Here is a 24,734-nt window from a genome sequence, read left to right on the forward strand (position 1 = left end):
CAGCATTCATGTTGTGTTGTCTTGGACTTTCCTTATCACAAGTCATGGTGTTTCCTTTACCCGAGTCATGTTTTGTTGTCTTGGACTTTCCTTTACACGAGCCATGCTGTGGTGCCTTCAGCTTTCCATGAGTTATGTTGTGGTATCTTGGACTTCCCTTTACACAATTCATGTTGTGATGTCTTGGCTTTCCTTGACATGAGTCATGTTGTGTTGTCTTGATCTTCCAGAGAAAGTGGTCATCTCAGTAATGGACAAACTGCGTGAAGGTATCGACATCAATCTTCCGCAAGCTTTGATACTCCTAGACCTGTCCGCCGCTTTTGACACGGTGGACCACTCCATCCTCCTCAACCGTGTCAGGGCGGCGGGCATAGAACGCTTGGCCTTCTCATGGCTTGAGTCCTTTCTCAGTGGGAGAACTCAAGCAGTCCGTTTGGCTGGCTTCTCTGGGGCCTCCCGCAAGGTAGAGTGTGGGGTCCCCCAGGGCTCATCACTTTCCCCTCTTTTGTTCAACCTATACATCTTCCCCCTCATTTTTATGTTACAGCAGCTGGAGGTCACCGTGTTCAATTATGCGGACGACCTCCAGCTAATTTTCAACTTGTCCCACTCATCCTCATCCGCTCAGAACGTCCAGTCAGTAATGACGTTCATTCAAGATTGGATGAACTGCAACCACCTCAAACTCAATCCGGACAAGACCGAGCTGGTCCTGACCGGAGGTGGTTGCAGTCCTTGGTCCCCTTCTTTCTGGCCCCCTTCCCTTGGTGCCCCTGCACTCCCTGTACCCAAAGTAAAAACCCTTGGGATTTTCCTTAACCCTCAACTCACTGTTCACTCACAAGTTGGTTCCGTGGTTTCCTCCTGTTTTTTTTCCCTTAGAATAATCAGGAAAGTCTCCCGTTTCTTCTCCCCAAGTGCTCTAAAAGTAATTGTGCTAGCCATGGTACTGTCTCGTATAGACTATGGCAACATAGTCTATAATGGGGCCCCTGCCTACGCGATTTATCGCCTACAACTGGTACAGAATCAGGCTGCTCGCCTGATCCATGGCCTGCCAAAATACCACCGGGCCACCCCACTGCTCAAAACATTACACTGGCTCCCTGTGAAAGAGCGTGCCCTTTTTAAACTTGGCTGCCTCACTTACCAGGCCAGATCCGGCACTGCTCCAGAATTCATTTGTTCTGCCATCAAGTCCTATCTCCCAGGCAGAGAACTTAGCTCCACTCATCTGGCCCTCCTAACCATTCCCCGTTTTAAAAAACAGAAGGCGGGTGGAGTGAGATTCGCTGTCCTGGCCCCAGCTTTCTGGAACTCCCTCCCGATTACCCTGCGCACCTCACCTTCTTACCCCCAGTTTCGGAAGGACCTCAAAACCTTCTTTTTTATGCAAGCCTTTTTGACCTAAACTCTTCCAGCTGCTGCCGTCCACTGTTCATCACTAGCGCCATGAAACCGCTGGGTAAACGAGCGCTGTACAAATGTTTTTTAAATTCAAATTCCTTTTACACAATTCATGTTGTGGTGTCTTGGCTTTCTTTTACGCAATTCATGTTGTGGTGTTTTGGCTTTTCTTTACACAAGTCATGTTGTGGTGTTTTGGCTTTCCTTTACACAAGTCATGTTTTGGTGTCTTGCTCTTTCCCTTCAAGGAGTCAGAGAGAGTGAGAGAACAGAGTAAGGCTTTAATAATGTCTGTTTTTTCTGTGTTCTGTAAACTCAAATCAGCACAGCCTTTCCTCTTCTATTGTTGTTAACGCTGACATTAGCAATGATTTATCTGAACTTTGTCCACATTATAAGAAAGGCTGGCAGCAAGTCTCATTTACCCAGAAATCCTGTCTCTGTTTTGCATACAATCAAAGGTTCATATTCTGAACTTTTGACTAAATCAGTGCATGAAAATAAAGACAAATCAAAAATAGAGCTGAGCCCAGAACTTCAATAAATAGTGGACATTGATAGCTAGGCGGATTACACATTTTGGCCCGCACCCTACCTGTAAAAGCATATGTATTCTTGTGATATATATACCTGTTTTGCTATAATGTTTCTTGTCTGGATGAACCTCAGTGGTCTGGGGTGCAGGCTTCAAACCTGTAGCAGTCTAGCGACAGAGTGGTTCAATTCCACCTTCTGGGCGAGGCAGCATTTGTGATGGGCTGCCCATTGTCAGGGTAACTGATACATATTTTTCTGTCAATTCTGTTTATGTTCACAACTTGTAGAAGACAGTATTTGGTAACTACATTTCCAGCAGCCCAGCCGACACGTGTTTTCTTCTCTGTTTTCAAGGCCACGTCACCATTTAAGATCAAAGAGTATCCGAGAGAATTACTTGTTAAATAGTAGCCAGCGCTCTGAGGAGAGATTCACCTGGGCACCCCAGCAAGTCATGAAAGGAAGGGTATGCATTAAACACAGTGTAGATTGGAGAATCTGACATTAATAATCTGAGAGATTGGGAAGAGATAGTGTCCGATACTAATGAAATTAAGGTAGTGATGTTCATCAATGGAATGAGGGTATCACCTTTGACAATATCAAAGTAAATGGTCATCTATCTGCTCCCATAAATGCCCCCGGTACTGGGGAAGGACCACTGAACCCCATCCTCAGTCCACGGAGTAGGTACTTTACTTCTTTGTTGCAGACTTTACTCACAGATCTTGGAGTCTAACAGTCTTTCTGTGCACCAAATATAAACAAATGAATAAATAAATACATGAATACATATGTATAATGAAGCCTGAAAAATGAATTTGCCTCTAGGCTATCCCATTTTTAGGGACAGATAACGGACCGTGAGGCCCAACGACATAAAACAACATCCTCAGGATTATACCATTCCATCACATTTGGAAACTAGGATTAAAAAGACCTTTTGTGCAACAAAAAATCTAACATCCTTACCTCGTCCTCTCATCTGGAGTGATCCAGCAGAGCAACAAATATGTTGCAGCATAACCTGATTAATAGAGTGTTTTAAGTCTCCCCCAGTGTATGTCTACCCATTTCCCCGCAAAGGAGAAAAAACAGCCACACAATTCATGTTGTGGTGTCTTGGGCTTTTCTTTCCACAAGTTGTTTTGAGGTGTCTTGGACTTTCCTTTCCATGAGTCATGTTGTGGTGTCTTGGTTTTTCCTTTCCATGAGTCATGTTGTGGTGTCTTGGCTTTCCTTTACACAAGTCATGTTGTGGTGTCTTCGGCTTTCCTTTACACGAGTCATGTTGTGATGCCATGGCTTTCCTTTACACAAGTCATGTTGTGGTGTCTTGGCTTGCCTTGTCATGAGTCACGATGTGGTGTCTTGGCTTTCCTTTACACGAGTCATGTTGTGGTGTCTTGACTTTCCTTTACACAAGTCATGTTGTGGTGTCTTGGCTTTCCTTTACACAAGTCATGTTGTGTTTTCTTGAACTATCCTTTACACAAGTCATGTTATGGTGTCTTGGTCTTTCCTTTACAGCATTCATGTTGTGTTGTCTTGGACTTTCCTTATCACAAGTCATGGTGTTTCCTTTACCCGAGTCATGTTTTGTTGTCTTGGACTTTCCTTTACACGAGCCATGCTGTGGTGCCTTCAGCTTTCCATGAGTTATGTTGTGGTATCTTGGACTTCCCTTTACACAATTCATGTTGTGATGTCTTGGCTTTCCTTGACATGAGTCATGTTGTGTTGTCTTGATCTTCCAGAGAAAGTGGTCATCTCAGTAATGGACAAACTGCGTGAAGGTATCGACATCAATCTTCCGCAAGCTTTGATACTCCTAGACCTGTCCGCCGCTTTTGACACGGTGGACCACTCCATCCTCCTCAACCGTGTCAGGGCGGCGGGCATAGAACGCTTGGCCTTCTCATGGCTTGAGTCCTTTCTCAGTGGGAGAACTCAAGCAGTCCGTTTGGCTGGCTTCTTTGGGGCCTCCCGCAAGGTAGAGTGTGGGGTCCCCCAGGGCTCATCACTTTCCCCTCTTTTGTTCAACCTATACATCTTCCCCCTCATTTTTATGTTACAGCAGCTGGAGGTCACCGTGTTCAATTATGCGGACGACCTCCAGCTAATTTTCAACTTGTCCCACTCATCCTCATCCGCTCAGAACGTCCAGTCAGTAATGACGTTCATTCAAGATTGGATGAACTGCAACCACCTCAAACTCAATCCGGACAAGACCGAGCTGGTCCTGACCGGAGGTGGTTGCAGTCCTTGGTCCCCTTCTTTCTGGCCCCCTTCCCTTGGTGCCCCTGCACTCCCTGTACCCAAAGTAAAAACCCTTGGGATTTTCCTTAACCCTCAACTCACTGTTCACTCACAAGTTGGTTCCGTGGTTTCCTCCTGTTTTTTTTCCCTTAGAATAATCAGGAAAGTCTCCCGTTTCTTCTCCCCAAGTGCTCTAAAAGTAATTGTGCTAGCCATGGTACTGTCTCGTATAGACTATGGCAACATAGTCTATAATGGGGCCCCTGCCTACGCGATTTATCGCCTACAACTGGTACAGAATCAGGCTGCTCGCCTGATCCATGGCCTGCCAAAATACCACCGGGCCACCCCACTGCTCAAAACATTACACTGGCTCCCTGTGAAAGAGCGTGCCCTTTTTAAACTTGGCTGCCTCACTTACAAGGCCAGATCCGGCACTGCTCCAGAATTCATTTGTTCTGCCATCAAGTCCTATCTCCCAGGCAAAGAACTTAGCTCCACTCATCTGGCCCTCCTAACCATTCCCCGTTTTAAAAAACAGAAGGCGGGTGGAGTGAGATTCGCTGTCCTGGCCCCAGCTTTCTGGAACTCCCTCCCGATTACCCTGCGCACCTCACCTTCTTACCCCCAGTTTCGGAAGGACCTCAAAACCTTCTTTTTTATGCAAGCCTTTTTGACCTAAACTCTTCCAGCTGCTGCCGTCCACTGTTCATCACTAGCGCCATGAAACCGCTGGGTAAACGAGCGCTGTACAAATGTTTTTTAAATTCAAATTCCTTTTACACAATTCATGTTGTGGTGTCTTGGCTTTCTTTTACGCAATTCATGTTGTGGTGTTTTGGCTTTTCTTTACACAAGTCATGTTGTGGTGTTTTGGCTTTCCTTTACACAAGTCATGTTTTGGTGTCTTGCTCTTTCCCTTCAAGGAGTCAGAGAGAGTGAGAGAACAGAGTAAGGCTTTAATAATGTCTGTTTTTTCTGTGTTCTGTAAACTCAAATCAGCACGGCCTTTCCTCTTCTATTGTTGTTAACGCTGACATTAGCAATGATTTATCTGAACTTTGTCCACATTATAAGAAAGGCTGGCAGCAAGTCTCATTTACCCAGAAATCCTGTCTCTGTTTTGCATACAATCAAAGGTTCATATTCTGAACTTTTGACTAAATCAGTGCATGAAAATAAAGACAAATCAAAAATAGAGCTGAGCCCAGAACTTCAATAAATAGTGGACATTGATAGCTAGGCGGATTACACATTTTGGCCCGCACCCTACCTGTAAAAGCATATGTATTCTTGTGATATATATACCTGTTTTGCTATAATGTTTCTTGTCTGGATGAACCTCAGTGGTCTGGGGTGCAGGCTTCAAACCTGTAGCAGTCTAGCGACAGAGTGGTTCAATTCCACCTTCTGGGCGAGGCAGCATTTGTGATGGGCTGCCCATTGTCAGGGTAACTGATACATATTTTTTTGTCAATTCTGTTTATGTTCACAACTTGTAGAAGACAGTATTTGGTAACTACATTTTCAGCAGCCCAGCCGACACGTGTTTTCTTCTCTGTTTTCAAGGCCACGTCACCATTTAAGATCAAAGAGTATCCGAGAGAATTACTTGTTAAATAGTAGCCAGCGCTCTGAGGAGAGATTCACCTGGGCACCCCAGCAAGTCATGAAAGGAAGGGTATGCATGAAACACAGTGTAGATTGGAGAATCTGACATTAATAATCTGAGAGATTGGGAAGAGATAGTGTCCGATACTAATGAAATGAAGGCAGTGACGTTCATCAATGGAATGAGGGTATCACCTTTGACAACATCAAAGTAAATGGTCATCTATCTGCTCCCATAGATGCCCCCGGTACTGGGGAAGGACCACTGAATCCCATCCCCAGTCCACAGAGAAGGCACTTTACTTCTTTGTTGCAGACTTTGCTCACAGATCTTGGAGTCTCACAGTCTTTCGGTGCACCAAATATAAACAAAGAATAAATAAATACATGAATACATATGTATAATGAAGCCTGCAAAATGAATTTGCCTCTAGGCTATCCCATGTTCAGGGCCAGATAATGGACCCTGAGGCACAACGAAATAAAACGATATCCTCAGGATTATACCATTCCATCACATTTGGAAACTAGGATTAAAAAGACCTTTTGTACAACAAAAATCTAACCTCCTTACCTCGTCCTCTCATCTGGAGTGATCCAGCAGAGCAAAAAACATGCTGCAGCATAACCTGATTCATAGAGTGTTTTAAGTCTCCCCCAGGATATGTCTACCCATTTCCCGGCAGAGGGGAAAAAACAGCCACACAATTCATGTTGTGGTGTCTTGGGCTTTTCTTTCCACAAGTCGTTTTGAGGTGTCTTGAACTTTCCTTTCCATGAGTCATGTTGTGGTGTCTTGGTTTTTCCTTTCCATGAGTTATGTTGTGGTGCCATGGCTTACCTTAACACAAGTCATGTTGCGGTGTCTTGGCTTGCCTTTTCATGAGTCACGTTGTGGTGTCTTGGCTTTCCTTTACACGAGTCATGTTGTGGTGTCTTGACTTTCCTTTACACAAGTCATGTTGTGGTGTCTTGGCTTTCCTTTACACAAGTCATGTTGTGTTTTCTTGAACTATCCTTTACACAAGTCATGTTATGGTGTCTGGATCTTTCCTTTACAGCATTCATGTTGTGTTGTCTTTGACTTTCCTATTCACAAGTCATGGTGTTTCCTTTACCCAAGTCATGTTTTGTTGTCTTGGACTTTCCTTTACACGAGCCATGCTGTGGTGTCTTCAGCTTTCCATGAGTTATGTTGTGGTATCTTGGACTTTCCTTTACACAATTCATGTTGTGGTGTCTTGGCTTTCCTTGACATGAGTCATGTTGTATTGTCTTGATCTTCCTTTTACACAATTCATGTTGTGGTGTCTTGGCTTTCTTTTAGGCAATTCATGTTGTGGTGTTTTGGCTTTCCTTTACACAAGTCGTGTTGTGGTGTTTTGCCTTTCCTTTGCACAAGTCATGTTTTGGTGTCTTGCTCTTTCCGTTCAAGGAGTCAGAGAGAGTTAGAGAACAGAGTAAGGCTTTAATAATGTCTGTTTCTTCTGTGTTCTGTAAACTCAAATCAGCACGGCCTTTCTCCTTCTATTGTTGTTAACGCTGACAGTAGCAATGATTTATCTGAACTTTGTCAACATTATAAGAAAGGCTGGCAGCAAGTCTCGTTTACCCAGAAATCCTGTCTCTGTTTTGCATACAATCAAAGGTTCATATTCTGAACTTTTGACTAAATCAGTGCATGAAAATAAAGACAAATCAAAAATAGAGCTGAGCCCAGAACTTCAATAAATAGTGGACATTGATAGCTAGGCGGATTACACATTTTGGCCCGCACCCTACCTGTAAAAAAGTATGTATTCTTGTGATATATATACCTGTTTTGCTATAATGTTTCTTTGCCCGGATGAACCTCAGTGGTCTGGGGTACAGGCTTCAAACCTGTAGCTGTCTAGCGACAGAGTGGTTCAATTCCACCTTCTGGGCGAGGCAGCTTTTCGTATGGGCTGCCCATTGACAGGGTAACTGATACATATTTTTTTGTCAATTCTGTTTATGTTCACAACTTGTAGAAGACAATATTTGGTAACTACATTTTCAGCAGCCCAGCCGACACGTGTTTTCTTCTCTGTTTTCAAGGCCACGTCACCATTTAAGATCAAAGAGTATCCGAGAGAATTACTTGTTAAATAGTAGCCAGCGCTCTGAGGAGCGATTCACCTAGGCACCCCAGCAAGTCATGAAAGGAAGGGTATGCATTAAACACAGTGTAGATTGGAGGATCTGACATTAATAATCTGAGAGATTGGGAAGAGATAGTGTCCGATACTAATGAAATGAAGGCAGTGACGTTCATCAATGGAATGAGGGTATCACCTTTGACAATATCAAAGTAAATGGTCATCTATCTGCTCCCATAGATGCCCCCAGTACTGGGGAAGGACCATTGAACCCCATCCTCAGTCCACGGAGTAGGCACTTTACTTCTTTGTTGCAGACTTTACTCACAGATCTTGGAGTCTAACAGTCTTTCTGTGCACCCAATATAAACAAATGAATAAATAAATACATGAATACATATGTATAATGAAGCCTGCCAAATGAATTTGCCTGTAGGTTATCCCATTTTTAGGGACAGATAACGGACCCTGAGGCCCAACGACATAAAACGATATCCTCAGGATTATACCATTCCATCACATTTGGAAACTAGGATTAAAAAGACCTTTTGTACAACAAAAATCTAACCTCCTTACCTCGTCCTCTCATCTGGAGTGATCCAGCAGAGCAAAAAACATGTTGCAGCATAACCTGATTCATAGAGTGTTTTAAGTCTCCCCCAGTGTATGTCTACCCATTTCCCGGCAGAGGGGAAAAAACAGCCACACAATTCATGTTGTGGTGTCTTGGGCTTTTCTTTCCACAAGTCGTTTTGAGGTGTCTTGAACTTTCCTTTCCATGAGTCATGTTGTGGTGTCTTGGTTTTTCCTTTCCATGAGTCATGTTGTGGTGTCTTGGCTTTCCTTTACACAAGTCATGTTGTGTTTTCTTGAACTATCCTTTACACAAGTCATGTTATGGCGTCTTGGTCTTTCCTTTACAGCATTCATGTTGTGTTGCCTTGGACTTTCCTTATCACAAGTCATGGTGTTTCCTTTACCCGAGTCATGTTTTGTTGTCTTGGACTTTCCTTTACACGAGCCATGCTGTGGTGCCTTCAGCTTTCCATGAGTTATGTTGTGGTATCTTGGACTTTCCTTTACACAATTCATGTTGTGATGTCTTGGCTTTCCTTGACATGAGTCATGTTGTGTTGTCTTGATCTTCCTTTTACACAATTCATGTTGTGGTGTCTTGGCTTTCTTTTACGCAATTCATGTTGTGGTGTTTTGGCTTTTCTTTACACAAGTCATGTTGTGGTGTCTTGGCTTTCCTTTACACAAGTCATGTTTTGGTGTCTTGCTCTTTCCCTTCAAGGAGTCAGAGAGAGTGAGAGAACAGAGTAAGGCTTTAATAATGTCTGTTTCTTCTGTGTTCTGTAAACTCAAATCAGCACGGCCTTTCCTATTCTATTGTTGTTAACGCTGACATTAGCAATGATTTATCTGAACTTTGTCCACATTATAAGAAAGGGTGGCAGCAAGGCTCGTTTACCCAGAAATCCTGTCTCTGTTTTGCATACAATCAAATGTTCATATTCTGAACTTTTGACTAAATCAGTGCATGAAAATAAAGACAAATCAAAAATAGAGCTGAGCCCAGAACCCTCAATAAATAGTGGACATTGATAGCTAGGCGGATTACACATTTTGGCCCGCACCCTACCTGTAAAAGCATATGTATTCTTGTGATATATATACCTGTTTTGCTATAATGTTTCTTTGCCCGGATGAACCTCAGTGGTCTGGGGTGCAGGCTTCAAACCTGTAGCTGTCTAGCGACAGAGTGGTTCAATTCCACCTTCTGGGCAAGGCAGCATTTGTGATGGGCTGCCCATTGTCAGGGTAACTGATACATATGTTTTTTGTCAATTCTGTTTATGTTCACAACTTGTAGAAGACAATATTTGGTAACTACATTTTCAGCAGCCCAGCCGACACGTGTTTTCTTCTCTGTTTTCAAGGCCACGTCACCATTTAAGATCAAAGAGTATCCGAGAAATTACTTGTTAAATAGTAGCCAGCGCTCTGAGGAGCGATTCACCTGGGCACCCCAGCAAGTCATGAAAGGAAGGGTATGCATTAAACACAGTGTAGATTGGAGAATCTGACATTAATAATCTGTGAGATCGGGAAGAGATAGTGTCTGATACTAATGAAATGAAGGCAGTGACGTTCATTGATGGAATGAGGGTATCACCTTTGACAATATCAAAGTAAATGGTCATCTATCTGCTCCCATAGATGCCCCCGGAACTGGGGAAGGACCACTGAATCCCATCCTCAGTCCACGGAGTAGGCACTTTACCTCTTTGTTGCAGACTTTACTCACAGATCTTGGAGTCTCACAGTCTTTCTGTGCACCCAATATAAACAAATGAATAAATAAATACATGAATACATATGTATAATGAAGCCTGCAAAATGGATTTGCCTCTAGGATATCCCATTTTTAGGGCCAGATAATGGACTCTGAGGCCCAACGACATAAAATGATATCCTCAGGATTATACCATTCCATCACATTTGGAAACTAGGATTAAAAAGACCTTTTGTACAACAAAAATCTAACCTCCTTACCTCGTCCTCTCATCTGGAGTGATCCAGCAGAGCAAGAAACATGTTGCAGCATAACCTGAATAATAGAGTGTTTTAAGTCTCCCCCAGTATATGCCTACCCATTTCCCGGCAAAGGGGAAAAAACTGCCACACAATTTATGTTAAAGTGTCTTGGGCTTTTGTTTCCACAAGTCGTTTTGAGGTGTCTTGGACTTTCCTTTTCATTGAGTCATGTTGTGGTGTCTTGGTTTTTCCTTTCCATGAGTCATGTTGTGGTGTCTTGGCTTTCCTTTACACGAGTCATGTTGTGTTACCATGGCTTTCCTTTACACAAGTCATGTTGTGGTGTCTTGGCTTGACTTTTCATGAGTCATGATGTGGTGTCTTGGCTTTCCTTTACACAAGTCATGTTGTGGTGTCTTGACTTTCCTGTACACAAGTCATGTTGTGGTGTCTTGGCTTTCCTTCACACAAGCCATGTTGTGTTTTCTTGAACTATCCTTTACACAAGTCATGTTATGGTGTCTTGGTCTTTCCTTTACAGCATTCATGTTGTGTTGTCTTGGACTTTCCTTATCACAAGTCATGGTGTTTCCTTTACCCGAGTCATGTTTTGTTGTTTTGGACTTTCCTTTACACGAGCCATGCTGTGGTGTCTTCAGCTTTCCATGAGTTATGTTGTGGTATCTTGGACTTTCCTTTACACAATTCATGTTGTGGTGTCTTGGCTTTCCTTGACATGAGTCATTGTTGGTTTGTCTTGATTTTCCTTTGACACAATTCATGTTGTGGTGTCTTGGCTTTCTTTTACGCAATTCATGTTGTGGTATTTTAGCTTTCCTTTAAACAAGTCATGTTGTGGTGTTTTGGCTTTCCTTTACACAAGTCATGTTTTGGTGTTTTGCTCTTTCCGTTCAAGGAGTCAGAGAGAGTGAGAGTACAGAGTAAGGCTTTAAAAATGTCTGTTTCTTCCGTGTTCTGTAAACTCTAAATAGGCACGGCCTTTCCTCTTCTATTGTTGTTAACGCTGACATTAGCAATGATTTATCTGAACTTTGTCCACATTATAAGAAAGGCTGGCAGCAAGTCTCGTTTACCCAGAAATCCTGTCTCTGTTTTGCATAAAATCAAAGTTTAATATTCTGAACTTTTGACTAAATCAGTGCATGAAAATAAAGACAAATTAAAAATAGAGCTGAGCCCAGAACTTCAATAAATAGTGGACATTGATAGCTAGGCGGATTACATATTTTGGACCGCACCCTGCATGTAAAAGCGTATGTATTCTTGTGATATATATACCTGTTTTGCTATAATGTTTCTTTTCCCGGATGAACCTCAGTGGTCTGGGGTGCAGGCTTCAAACCTGTAGCAGTCTAGCGACAGAGTGGTTCAATTCCACCTTCTGGACGAGGCAGCATTTGTGATGGGCTGCCCATTGTCAGGGTAACTGATACATGTGTTTTTTGTCAATTCTGTTTATGTTCACAACTTGTAGAAGACAGTATTTGGTAACTACATTTTCAGCAGCCCAGCCGACACGTGTTTTCTTCTCTGTTTTCAAGGCCACATCACCATTTAAGATCAAAGAGTATCCGAGAGAATTACTTGTTAAATAGTAGCCAGCGCTCTGAGGAGCGATTCACCTGGGCACCCCAGCAAGTCGTGAAAGGAAGGGTATGCATTAAACACAGTGTAGATTGGAGAATCTGACATTAATAATCTGAGAGATTGGAAAGAGATAGTGTCCGATACTAATGAAATGAAGGCAGTGACGTTCATTAATGGAATGAGGGTATCACCTTTAACAATATCAAAGTAAATGGTCATCTATCTGCTCCCATAGATGCCCCCGGTACTGGGGAAGGACCACTGAATCCCATCCCCAGTCCACAGAGTAGGCACTTTACCTCTTTGTTGCAGACTTTACTCACAGATCTTGGAGTCTCACAGTCTTTCTGTGCACCCAATTTAAACAAATGAATAAATAAATACATGAATACATATGTATAATGAAGCCTGCAAAATTAATTTGCCTCTAGGCTATCCCATTTTTAGGGCCAGATAATGGACTCTGAGGCCCAACGACATAAAATGATATCCTCAGGATTATACCATTCCATCACATTTGGAAACTAGGATTAAAAAGACCTTTTGTACAACAAAAATCTGAACTCCTTACCTCGTCCTCTCATCTGGAGTGATCCAGCAGAGCAAAAAACATGTTGCAGCATAACCTGACTAATAGAGTGTTTTAAGTCTCCCCCAGTATATGTCTACCCATTTCCCGGCAAAGGGGAAAAAACTGACACACAATTTATGTTAAAGTGTCTTGGGCTTTTCTTTCCACAAGTCATTTTGAGGTGTCTTGGACTTTCCTTTCCATGAGTCATGTTGTGGTGTCTTGGTTTTTCCTTTCCATGAGTCATGTTGTGGTGTCTTGGCTTTCCTTTACACAAGTCATGTTGTGGTGTCTTCGGCTTTCCTTTACACGAGTCATGTTGTGGTGCCATGGCTTTCTTTACACAAGTCATGTTGTGGTGTCTTGGCTTGCCTTTTCATGAGTCATGATGTGGTGTCTTGGCTTTCCTTTACCCGAGTCATGTTGTGGTGTCTTGACTTTCCTTTACACAAGTCATGTTGTGGTGTCTTGGCTTTCCTTTACACAAGTCATGTTGAGTTTTCTTGAACTATACTTTACACAAGTCATGTTATGGTGTCTTGGTCTTTCCTTTACAGCATTCATGTTGTGTTGTCTTGGACTTTCCTTATCACAAGTCATGGTGTATCCTTTACCCGAGTCATGTTTTGTTGTCTTGGACTTTCCTTTACACGCGCCATGCTGTGGTGTCTTCAGCTTTCCATGAGTTATGTTGTGGTATCTTGGACTTTCCTTTACACAATTCATGTTGTGGTGTCTTGGCTTTCCTTGACATGAGTCATGTTGTGATGTCTTGATCTTCCTTTTACACAATTCATGTTGTGGTGTCTTGGCTTTCTTTTACGCAATTCATGTTGTGGTGTTTTGGCTTTCCTTTACACAAGGCATGTTGTGGTGTTTTGGCTTTCCTTTACACAAGTCATGTTTTGGTGTTTTGCTCTATCCGTTCAAGGAGTCAGAGAGAGTGAGAGAACATAGTAAGGCTTTAATAATGTCTGTTTCTTCTGTGTTCTGTAAACTCAAATCAGCACGGCCTTTCCTATTCTATTGTTGTTAACGCTGACATTAGCAATGATTTATCTGAACTTTGTCCACATTATAAGAAAGGGTGGCAGCAAGTCTCGTTTACCCAGAAATCCTTTCTCTGTTTTGCATATAATCAAAGGTTCATATTCTGAACTTTTGACTAAATCAGTGCATGAAAATAAAGACAAATCAAAAATAGAGCTGAGCCCAGAACTTCAATAAGTAGTGGACATTGATAGCTAGGCGGATTACACATTTTGGCCCGCACCCTACATGTAAAAGCGTATGTATTCTTGTGATATATATACCTGTTTTGCTATAATGTTTCTTTGCCCAGATGAACCTCAGTGGTCTGGGGTGCAGGCTTCAAACCTGTAGCTGTCTAGCGACAGAGTGGTTCAATTCCACCTTCTGGGCGAGGCAGCATTTGTGATGGGCTGCCCATTCACATGGTAACTGATACATGTGTTTTTTGTCAATTCTGTTTATGTTCACAACTTGTAGAAGACAATATTTGGTAACTACATTTTCAGCAGCCCAGCCGACACGTGTTTTCTTCTCTGTTTTCAAGGCCACGTCACCATTTAAGATCAAAGAGTATCCGAGAGAATTACTTGTTAAATAGTAGCCAGCGCTCTGAGGAGCGATTCACCTGGGCACCCCAGCAAGTCATGAAAGGAAGGGTATGCATTAAACATAGTGTAGATTGGAGAATCTGACATTAATAATCTGAGAGATTGGGAAGAGATAGTGTCCGAGACTAATGAAATGAAGGCAGTGACGTTCATTAATGGAATGAGGGTATCACCTTTAACAATATCAAAGTAAATGGTCATCTATCTGCTCCCATAGATGCCCCCGGTACTGGGGAAGGACCACTGAATTCCATCCTCAGTCCACAGAGTAGGCACTTTACCTCTTTGTTGCAGACTTTACTCACAGATCTTGGAGTCTCACAGTCTTTCTGTGCACCCAATTTAGACAAATGAATAAATAAATACATGAATACATATGTATAATGAAGCCTGCAAAATGAATTTGCCTCTAGGAGATCCCATTTTTAGGGCCAGATAATGGACTCTGAGGCCCAACGACATAAAATGATATCCTCAGGATTATACCATTCCATCACATTTGGAAACTAGGATTAAAAAGACCTTTTGTACAACAAAAATCTGAACTCCTTACCTCGTCCTCTCATCTGGAGTGATCCAGCAGAGCAAAAAACATGTTGCAGCATAACCTGACTAATAGAGTGTTTTATGTCTCCCCCAGTATATGTCTACTCATTTCCCGGCAAAGGGGAAAAAACTGCCACACAATTTATGTTAAAGTGTCTTGGGCTTTTCTTTTCACAAGTCGTTTTGAGGTGTCCTGGACTTTCCTTTCCATGAGTCATGTTGTGGTGTCTTGGTTTTTCCTTTCCATGAGTCATGTTGTGGTGTCTTGGCTTTCCTTTACACAAGTCATGTTGTGGTGTCTTCGGCTTTCCTTTACACGAGTCATGTTGTGGTGCCATGGCTTTCTTTACACAAGTCATGTTGTGGTGTCTTGGCTTGCCTTTTCATGAGTCATGATGTGGTGTCTTGGCTTTCCTTTACCCGAGTCATGCTGTGGTGTCTTGACTTTCCTTTACACAAGTCATGTTGTGGTGTCTTGGCTTTCCTTTACACAAGTCATGTTGAGTTTTCTTGAACTATCCTTTACACAGGTCATGTTATGGTGTCTTGGTCTTTCCTTTACAGCATTCATGTTGTGTTGTCTTGGACTTTCCTTATCACAAGTCATGGTGTATCCTTTACCCGAGTCATGTTTTGTTGTCTTGGACTTTCCTTTACACGAGCCATGCTCTGGTGTCTTCAGCTTTCCATGAGTTATGTTGTGGTATCTTGGACTTTCCTTTACACAATTCATGTTGTGGTGTCTTGGCTTTCCTTGACGCAATTCATGTTGTGGTGTTTTGGCTTTCCTTTACACAAGTCATGTTGTGGTGTTTTGGCTTTCCTTTACACAAGTCATGTTTTGGTGGTTTGCTCTATCCGTTCAAGGAGTCAGAGAGAGTGAGAGAACAGAGTAAGGCTTTAATAATGTCTGTTTCTTCTGTGTTCTGTAAACTCAAATCAGCACGGCCTTTCCTATTCTATTGTTGTTAACGCTGACATTAGCAATGATTTATCTGAACTTTTTCCACATTATAAGAAAGGGTGGCAGCAAGTCTCGTTTACCCAGAAATCCTTTCTCTGTTTTGCATATAATCAAAGGTTCATATTCTGAACTTTTGACTAAATCAGTGCATGAAAATAAAGACAAATCAAAAATAGAGCTGAGCCCAGAACTTCAATAAGTAGCGGACATTGATAGCTAGGCGGATTACACATTTTGGCCCGCACCCTGCATGTAAAAGCGTATGTATTCTTGTGATATATATACCTGTTTTGCTATAATGTTTCTTTGCCCGGATGAACCTCAGTGGTCTGGGGTGCAGGCTTCAAACCTGTGCAGTCTAGCGACAGAGTGGTTCAATTCCACCTTCTGGACGAGGCAGCATTTGTGATGGGCTGCCCATTGTCAGGGTAACTTATACATGTGTTTTTTGTCAATTCTGTTTATGTTCACAACTTGTAAAAGACAATATTTGGTAACTACATTTTCAGCAGCCCAGCCGACACGTGTTTTCTTCTCTGTTTTCAAGGCCACGTCACCATTTAAGATCAAAGAGTATCCGAGAGAATTACTTGTTAAATAGTAGCCAGCGCTCTGAGGAGCGATTCACCTGGGCACCCCAGCAAGTCATGAAAGGAAGGGTATGCATTAAACACAGTGTAGATTGGAGAATCTGACATTAATAATCTGAGAGATTGGAAAGAGATAGTGTCCAATACTAATGAAATGAAGGCAGTGACGTTCATTAATGGAATGAGGGTATCACCTTTGACAATATCAAAGTAAATGGTCAACTATCTGCTCCCATAGATGCCCACGGTACTGGGGAAGGACCACTGAATCCCATCCCCAGTCCACAGAGTAGGCACTTTACCTCTTTGTTGCAGACTTTACTCACAGATCTTGGAGTCTCACAGTCTTTCTGTGCACCCAATTTAAACAAATGAATAAATAAATACATGAATACATATGTATAATGAAGCCTGCAAAATGAATTTGCCTCTAGGCTATCCCATTTTTAGGGCCAGATAATGGACTCTGAAGCCCAACGACATAAAATGATATCCTCAGGATTATACCATTCCATCACATTTGGAAACTAGGATTAAAAAGACCTTTTATACAACAAAAATCTGAACTCCTTACCTCGTCCTCTCATCTGGAGTGATCCAGCAGAGCAAAAAAAATGTTGCAGCATAACCTGACTAATAGAGTGTTTTATGTCTCCCCCAGTATATGTCTACCCATTTCCCGGCAAAGGGGAAAAAACTGCCACACAATTTATGTTAAAGTGTATTGGGCTTTTCTTTCCACAAGTCGTTTTGAGGTGTCTTGGACTTTCCTTTCCATGAGTCATGTTGTGGTGTCTTGGTTTTTCCTTTCCATGAGTCATGTTGTGGTGTCTCGGCTTTCCTTTACACAAGTCATGTTGTGGTGTCTTCGGCTTACCTTTACACGAGTCATGTTGTGGTGCCATGGCTTTCTTTACACAAGTCATGTTGTGGTGTCTTGGCTTGCCTTTTCATGAGTCATGATGTGGTGTCTTGGCTTTCCTTTACCCGAGTCATGCTGTGGTGTCTTGACTTTCCTTTACACAAGTCATGTTGTGGTGTCTTGGCTTTCCTTTACACAAGTCATGTTGAGTTTTCTTGAACTATCCTTTACACAAGTCATGTTATGGTGTCTTGGTCGTTCCTTTACAGCATTCATGTTGTGTTGTCTTGGACTTTCCTTATCACAAGTCATGGTGTATCCTTTACCCGAGTCATGTTTTGTTGTCTTGGACTTTCCTTTACACGAGCCATGCTCTGGTGTCTTCAGCTTTCCATGAGTTATGTTGTGGTATCTTGGACTTTCCTTTACACAATTCATGTTGTGGTGTCTTGGCTTTCCTTGACGCAATTCATGTTGTGGTGTTTTGGCTTTCCTTTACACAAGTCATGTTGTGGTGTTTTGGCTTTCCTTTACACAAGTCATGTTTTGGTGTTTTGCTCTATCCGTTCAAGGAGTCAGAGAGAGTGAGAGAACAGAGTAAGGCTTTAATAATGTCTGTTTCTTCTGTGTTCTGTAAACTCAAATCAGCACGGCCTTTCCTATTCTATTGTTGTTAACGCTGACATTAGCAATGATTTATCTGAACTTTTTCCACATTATAAGAAAGGGTGGCAGCAAGTCTCGTTTACCCAGAAATCCTTTCTCTGTTTTGCATATAATCAAAGGTTCATATTCTGAACTTTTGACTAAATCAGTGCATGAAAATAAAGACAAATCAAAAATAGAGCTGAGCCCAGAACTTCAATAAGTAGCGGACATTGATAGCTAGGCGGATTACACATTTTGGCCCGCACCCTGCATGTAAAAGCGTATGTATTCTTGTGATATATATACTAGGCATGAGCGGATTTTGCGGATTGGCAATCCGCGAATTTGCGGATTTGCAAACTCGCAATCCGCAAAATCCGCGAATTCCCGCGAATTTGCGGATTTTTTTTTTTTTTTGTGTTCGCCCGTGTTTCTGCCAGTTCGCGAGGGTTTTTACAATTTCGCAATTTGCGAACTTACCTGTCGGGTCGCAAGTTTTGCGAACTTGTTGTTTCTACGTGTCCAACCTGTTTGGGACACTCTTCTTCATCACTGCCACTCTCTGTCACCACTGCCACTCTCTGACTACTCATGCCACCCTCTGGCCCACCCATGCCACCCTCTGTTTCATCACCACACCCTCTGGTTGTCCAGTGTACATTATTTTTGGCAAAGCAAAGCACACCTTCCCTGCCTCAAGTGACCTGAATTAATTTGGGGCTGATTAATGTGTCACAGAATATTTTTTTAGCTGGCACCTGCTTCCTTAGTGCGCCCTGATTAGTGATCTTTTGCACTTGCTAAGTGCTTTCATTGTTGCAAAATTAGTTACAACACCTGCCCTGCCCCAACTGACAATAATGAATTAGGGGCTGATTAATGGATTTTAACTTCCAGCCTGGCTCCTGCTTGTCTCCCTTAGCTGTAATTCAGGACCTTTGTGGCATATGTGTAACTATTCTGAGGTTCAGAGCAGGGTCACATAATAGTTGCAACTGGCAACTGAACTCTGGAGGGGCCCCTCAGGAAGCACTACAGGAAATGGCTACTAATGATGTGCCTGAACTTTTGAACCTGGTAAGTAGTTACTTTCAGTTTTGCTTAGATCGTATTTCTGCAATTTCGCACTTATTCGCGGGGCGCGAACTCACGCGAACAGTGCGAGCAGTGCGAGCAAAATCCGCTGCTCGCGGATTTGCGGATTTTTCAGGAAATTCGCAAATCTCGCGGATTGCGGATTTCCCGAAAATCCGCAAAATCCGCGAGCGGAACGGATTTTCCGCCCATGCCTAATATATACCTGTTTTGCTATAATGTTTCTTTGCCCGGATGAACCTCAGTGGTCTGGGGTGCAGGCTTCAAACCTGTGCAGTCTAGCGACAGAGTGGTTCAATTCCACCTTCTGGACGAGGCAGCATTTGTGATGGGCTGCCCATTGTCAGGGTAACTGATACATGTGTTTTTTGTCAATTCTGTTTATGTTCACAACTTGTAGAAGACAATATTTGGTAACTACATTTTCAGCAGCCCAGCCGACACGTGTTTTCTTCTCTGTTTTCAAGGCCACGTCACCATTTAAGATCAAAGAGTATCCGAGAGAATTACTTGTTAAATAGTAGCCAGCGCTCTGAGGAGCGATTCACCTGGGCACCCCAGCAAGTCATGAAAGGAAGGGTATGCATTAAACACAGTGTAGATTGGAGAATCTGACATTAATAATCTGAGAGATTGGAAAGAGATAGTGTCCAATACTAATGAAATGAAGGCAGTGACGTTCATTAATGGAATTAGGGTATCACCTTTGACAATATCAAAGTAAATGGTCAACTATCTGCTCCCATAGATGCCCACGGTACTGGGGAAGGACCACTGAATCCCATCCTCAGTCCAAAGAGTAGGCACTTTACCTCTTTGTTGCAGACTTTACTCACAGATCTTGGAGTCTCACAGTCTTTCTGTGCACCCAATTTAAACAAATGAATAAATAAATACATGAATACATATGTATAATGAAGCCTGCAAAATGAATTTGCCTCTAGGCTATCCCATTTTTAGGGCCAGATAATGGACTCTGAAGCCCAACGACATAAAATGATATCCTCAGGATTATACCATTCCATCACATTTGGAAACTAGGATTAAAAAGACCTTTTATACAACAAAAATCTGAACTCCTTACCTCGTCCTCTCATCTGGAGTGATCCAGCAGAGCAAAAAAAATGTTGCAGCATAACCTGACTAATAGAGTGTTTTATGTCTCCCCCAGTATATGTCTACCCATTTCCCGGCAAAGGGGAAAAAACTGCCACACAATTTATGTTAAAGTGTATTGGGCTTTTCTTTCCACAAGTCGTTTTGAGGTGTCTTGGACTTTCCTTTCCATGAGTCATGTTGTGGTGTCTTTGTTTTTCCTTTCCATGAGTCATGTTGTGGTGTCTCGGCTTTCCTTTACACAAGTCATGTTGTGGTGTCTTCGGCTTACCTTTACACGAGTCATGTTGTGGTGCCATGGCTTTCTTTACACAAGTCATGTTGTGGTGTCTTGGCTTGCCTTTTCATGAGTCATGATGTGGTGTCTTGGCTTTCCTTTACCCGAGTCATGCTGTGGTGTCTTGACTTTCCTTTACACAAGTCATGTTGTGGTGTCTTGGCTTTCCTTTACACAAGTCATGTTGAGTTTTCTTGAACTATCCTTTACACAAGTCATGTTATGGTGTCTTGGTCGTTCCTTTACAGCATTCATGTTGTGTTGTCTCGGACTTTCCTTATCACAAGTCATGGTTTATCCTTTACCCGAGTCATGTTTTGTTGTCTTGGACTTTCCGTTACACGCGCCATGCTGTGGTGTCTTCAGCTTTCCATGAGTTATGTTGTGGTATCTTGGACTTTCCTTTACACAATTCATGTAGTGGTGTCTTGGCTTTCCTTGACATGAGTCATGTTGTGATGTCTTGATCTTCCTTTTACACAATTCATGTTGTGGTGTCTTGGCTTTCTTTTACGCAATTCATGTTGTGGTGTTTTGGCTTTCCTTTACACAAGTCATGTTGTGGTGTTTTGGCTTTCCTTTACACAAGTCATGTTTTGGTGTTTTGCTCTATCCGTTCAAGGAGTCAGAGAGAGTGAGAGAACAGAGTAAGGCTTTAATAATGTCTGTTTCTTCTGTGTTCTGTAAACTCAAATCAGCACGGCCTTTCCTATTCTATTGTTGTTAACGCTGACATTAGCAATGATTTATCTGAACTTTGTCCACATTATAAGAAAGGGTGGCAGCAAGTCTCGTTTACCCAGAAATCCTTTCTCTGTTTTGCATATAATCAAAGGTTCATATTCTGAACTTTTGACTAAATCAGTGCATGAAAATAAAGACAAATCAAAAATAGAGCTGAGCCCAGAACTTCAATAAGTAGTGGACATTGATAGCTAGGCGGATTACACATTTTGGCCCGCACCCTACATGTAAAAGCGTATGTATTCTTGTGATATATATACCTGTTTTGCTATAATGTTTCTTTGCCCGGATGAACCTCAGTGGTCTGGGGTGCAGGCTTCAAACCTGTAGCTGTCTAGCGACAGAGTGGTTCAATTCCACCTTCTGGGCGAGGCAGCATTTGTGATGGGCTGCCCATTCCCAGGGTAACTGATACATATGTTTTTTGTCAATTCTGTTTATGTTCACAACTTGTAGAAGACAGTATTTGGTAACTACATTTTCAGCAGCCCAGCCGACACGTGTTTTCTTCTCTGTTTTCAAGGCCACGTCACCATTTAAGATCAAAGAGTATCCGAGAGAATTACTTGTTAAATAGTAGCCAGCGCTCTGAGGAGCGATTCACCTGGGCACCCCAGCAAGTCATGAAAGGAAGGGTATGCATTAAACATAGTGTAGATTGGAGAATCTGACATTAATAATCTGAGAGATTGGGAAGAGATAGTGTCCGATACTAATGAAATGAAGGCAGTGGCGTTCATTAATGGAATGAGGGTATCACCTTTAACAATATCAAAGTAAATGGTCATCTATCTGCTCCCATAGATGCCCCCGGTACTGGGGAAGGACCACTGAATCCCATCCCCAGTCCACAGAGTAGGCACTTTACCTCTTTGTTGCAGACTTTACTCACAGATCTTGGAGTCTCACAGTCTTTCTGTGCACCCAATTTAAACAAATGAATAAATAAATACATGAATACATATGTATAATGAAGCCTGCAAAATTAATTTGCCTCTAGGCTATCCCATTTTTAGGGCCAGATAATGGACTCTGAGGCCCAACGACATAAAATGATATCCTCAGGATTATACCATTCCATCACATTTGGAAACTAGGATTAAAAAGACCTTTTGTACAACAAAAATCTGAACTCCTTACCTCGTCCTCTCATCTGGAGTGATCCAGCAGAGCAAAAAACATGTTGCAGCATAACCTGACTAATAGAGTGTTTTAAGTCTCCCCCAGTATATGTCTACCCATTTCCCGGCAAAGGGGAAAAAACTGACACACAATTTATGTTAAAGTGTCTTGGGCTTTTCTTTCCACAAGTCATTTTGAGGTGTCTTGGACTTTCCTTTCCATGAGTCATGTTGTGGTGTCTTGGTTTTTCCTTTCCATGAGTCATGTTGTGGTGTCTTGGCTTTCCTTTACACAAGTCATGTTGTGGTGTCTTCGGCTTTCCTTTACACGAGTCATGTTGTGGTGCCATGGCTTTCTTTACACAAGTCATGTTGTGGTGTCTTGGCTTGCCTTTTCATGAGTCATGATGTGGTGTCTTGGCTTTCCTTTACCCGAGTCATGTTGTGGTGTCTTGACTTTCCTTTACACAAGTCATGTTGTGGTGTCTTGGCTTTCCTTTACACAAGTCATGTTGAGTTTTCTTGAACTATACTTTACACAAGTCATGTTATGGTGTCTTGGTCTTTCCTTTACAGCATTCATGTTGTGTTGTCTTGGACTTTCCTTATCACAAGTCATGGTGTATCCTTTACCCGAGTCATGTTTTGTTGTCTTGGACTTTCCTTTACACGCGCCATGCTGTGGTGTCTTCAGCTTTCCATGAGTTATGTTGTGGTATCTTGGACTTTCCTTTACACAATTCATGTTGTGGTGTCTTGGCTTTCCTTGACATGAGTCATGTTGTGATGTCTTGATCTTCCTTTTACACAATTCATGTTGTGGTGTCTTGGCTTTCTTTTACGCAATTCATGTTGTGGTGTTTTGGCTTTCCTTTACACAAGGCATGTTGTGGTGTTTTGGCTTTCCTTTACACAAGTCATGTTTTGGTGTTTTGCACTATCCGTTCAAGGAGTCAGAGAGAGTGAGAGAACAGAGTAAGGCTTTAATAATGTCTGTTTCTTCTGTGTTCTGTAAACTCAAATCAGCACGGCCTTTCCTATTCTATTGTTGTTAACGCTGACATTAGCAATGATTTATCTGAACTTTGTCCACATTATAAGAAAGGGTGGCAGCAAGTCTCGTTTACCCAGAAATCCTTTCTCTGTTTTGCATATAATCAAAGGTTCATATTCTGAACTTTTGACTAAATCAGTGCATGAAAATAAAGACAAATCAAAAATAGAGCTGAGCCCAGAACTTCAATAAGTAGTGGACATTGATAGCTAGGCGGATTACACATTTTGGCCCGCACCCTACATGTAAAAGCGTATGTATTCTTGTGATATATATACCTGTTTTGCTATAATGTTTCTTTGCCCGGATGAACCTCAGTGGTCTGGGGTGCAGGCTTCAAACCTGTAGCTGTCTAGCAACAGAGTGGTTCAATTCCACCTTCTGGGCGAGGCAGCATTTGTGATGGGCTGCCCATTCACATGGTAACTGATACATATGTTTTTTGTCAATTCTGTTTATGTTCACAACTTGTAGAAGACAATATTTGGTAACTACATTTTCAGCAGCCCAGCCGACACGTGTTTTCTTCTCTGTTTTCAAGGCCACGTCACCATTTAAGATCAAAGAGTATCCGAGAGAATTACTTGTTAAATAGTAGCCAGCGCTCTGAGGAGCGATTCACCTGGGCACCCCAGCAAGTCATGAAAGGAAGGGTATGCATTAAACATAGTGTAGATTGGAGAATCTGACATTAATAATCTGAGAGATTGGGAAGAGATAGTGTCCGAGACTAATGAAATGAAGGCAGTGACGTTCATTAATGGAATGAGGGTATCACCTTTAACAATATCAAAGTAAATGGTCATCTATCTGCTCCCATAGATGCCCCCGGTACTGGGGAAGGACCACTGAATTCCATCTTCAGTCCACAGAGTAGGCACTTTACCTCTTTGTTGCAGACTTTACTCACAGATCTTGGAGTCTCACAGTCTTTCTGTGCACCCAATTTAGACAAATGAATAAAGAAATACATGAATACATATGTATAATGAAGCCTGCAAATTGAATTTGCCTCTAGGAGATCCCATTTTTAGGGCCAGATAATGGACTCTGAGGCCCAACGACATAAAATGATATCCTCAGGATTATACCATTCCATCACATTTGGAAACTAGGATTAAAAAGACCTTTTGTACAACAAAAGTCTGAACTCCTTACATCGTCCTCTCATCTGGAGTGATCCAGCAGAGCAAAAAACATGTTGCAGCATAACCTGACTAATAGAGTGTTTTATGTCTCCCCCAGTATATGTCTACCCATTTCCCGGCAAAGGGGAAAAAACTGCCACACAATTTATGTTAAAGTGTCTTGGGCTTTTCTTTTCACAAGTCGTTTTGAGGTGTCTTGGACTTTCCTTTCCATGAGTCATGTTGTGGTGTCTTGGTTTTTCCTTTCCATGAGTCATGTTGTGGTGTCTTGG

The 24,734-nt window shown here is 42.2% G+C and overlaps 9 non-coding genes across 9 annotated transcripts; all 9 read left to right on the forward strand.

Annotated features, from left to right (window-relative positions):
• The first annotated feature begins 2,062 nt into the window (after positions 1 to 2,062).
• Positions 2,063 to 2,149, forward strand: TRNASTOP-UCA (transfer RNA opal suppressor (anticodon UCA)). Its single transcript has one exon. It is a non-coding gene; the product is annotated as a tRNA-Sec (tRNA).
• A 3,387-nt stretch (positions 2,150 to 5,536) lies between these two features.
• Positions 5,537 to 5,623, forward strand: TRNASTOP-UCA (transfer RNA opal suppressor (anticodon UCA)). The gene has a single exon. It is a non-coding gene; the product is annotated as a tRNA-Sec (tRNA).
• Positions 5,624 to 7,657: 2,034 nt separating this feature from the next.
• Positions 7,658 to 7,744, forward strand: TRNASTOP-UCA (transfer RNA opal suppressor (anticodon UCA)). The gene has a single exon. It is a non-coding gene; the product is annotated as a tRNA-Sec (tRNA).
• Positions 7,745 to 9,640: 1,896 nt separating this feature from the next.
• TRNASTOP-UCA (transfer RNA opal suppressor (anticodon UCA)) lies at positions 9,641 to 9,727 on the forward strand. Its single transcript has one exon. It is a non-coding gene; the product is annotated as a tRNA-Sec (tRNA).
• Positions 9,728 to 13,993: 4,266 nt separating this feature from the next.
• On the forward strand, positions 13,994 to 14,080 carry TRNASTOP-UCA (transfer RNA opal suppressor (anticodon UCA)). The gene has a single exon. It is a non-coding gene; the product is annotated as a tRNA-Sec (tRNA).
• Positions 14,081 to 16,115: 2,035 nt separating this feature from the next.
• On the forward strand, positions 16,116 to 16,201 carry TRNASTOP-UCA (transfer RNA opal suppressor (anticodon UCA)). The gene has a single exon. It is a non-coding gene; the product is annotated as a tRNA-Sec (tRNA).
• A 3,029-nt stretch (positions 16,202 to 19,230) lies between these two features.
• Positions 19,231 to 19,316, forward strand: TRNASTOP-UCA (transfer RNA opal suppressor (anticodon UCA)). Its single transcript has one exon. It is a non-coding gene; the product is annotated as a tRNA-Sec (tRNA).
• A 2,106-nt stretch (positions 19,317 to 21,422) lies between these two features.
• On the forward strand, positions 21,423 to 21,509 carry TRNASTOP-UCA (transfer RNA opal suppressor (anticodon UCA)). The gene has a single exon. It is a non-coding gene; the product is annotated as a tRNA-Sec (tRNA).
• A 2,106-nt stretch (positions 21,510 to 23,615) lies between these two features.
• On the forward strand, positions 23,616 to 23,702 carry TRNASTOP-UCA (transfer RNA opal suppressor (anticodon UCA)). The gene has a single exon. It is a non-coding gene; the product is annotated as a tRNA-Sec (tRNA).
• The last annotated feature ends 1,032 nt before the right edge of the window (positions 23,703 to 24,734 follow it).

Source organism: Lissotriton vulgaris, chromosome 5 (genome assembly GCF_964263255.1).
Source record: "Lissotriton vulgaris chromosome 5, aLisVul1.2, whole genome shotgun sequence".
In the NCBI taxonomy this organism is placed as follows: Eukaryota; Metazoa; Chordata; class Amphibia; order Caudata; family Salamandridae; genus Lissotriton; species Lissotriton vulgaris.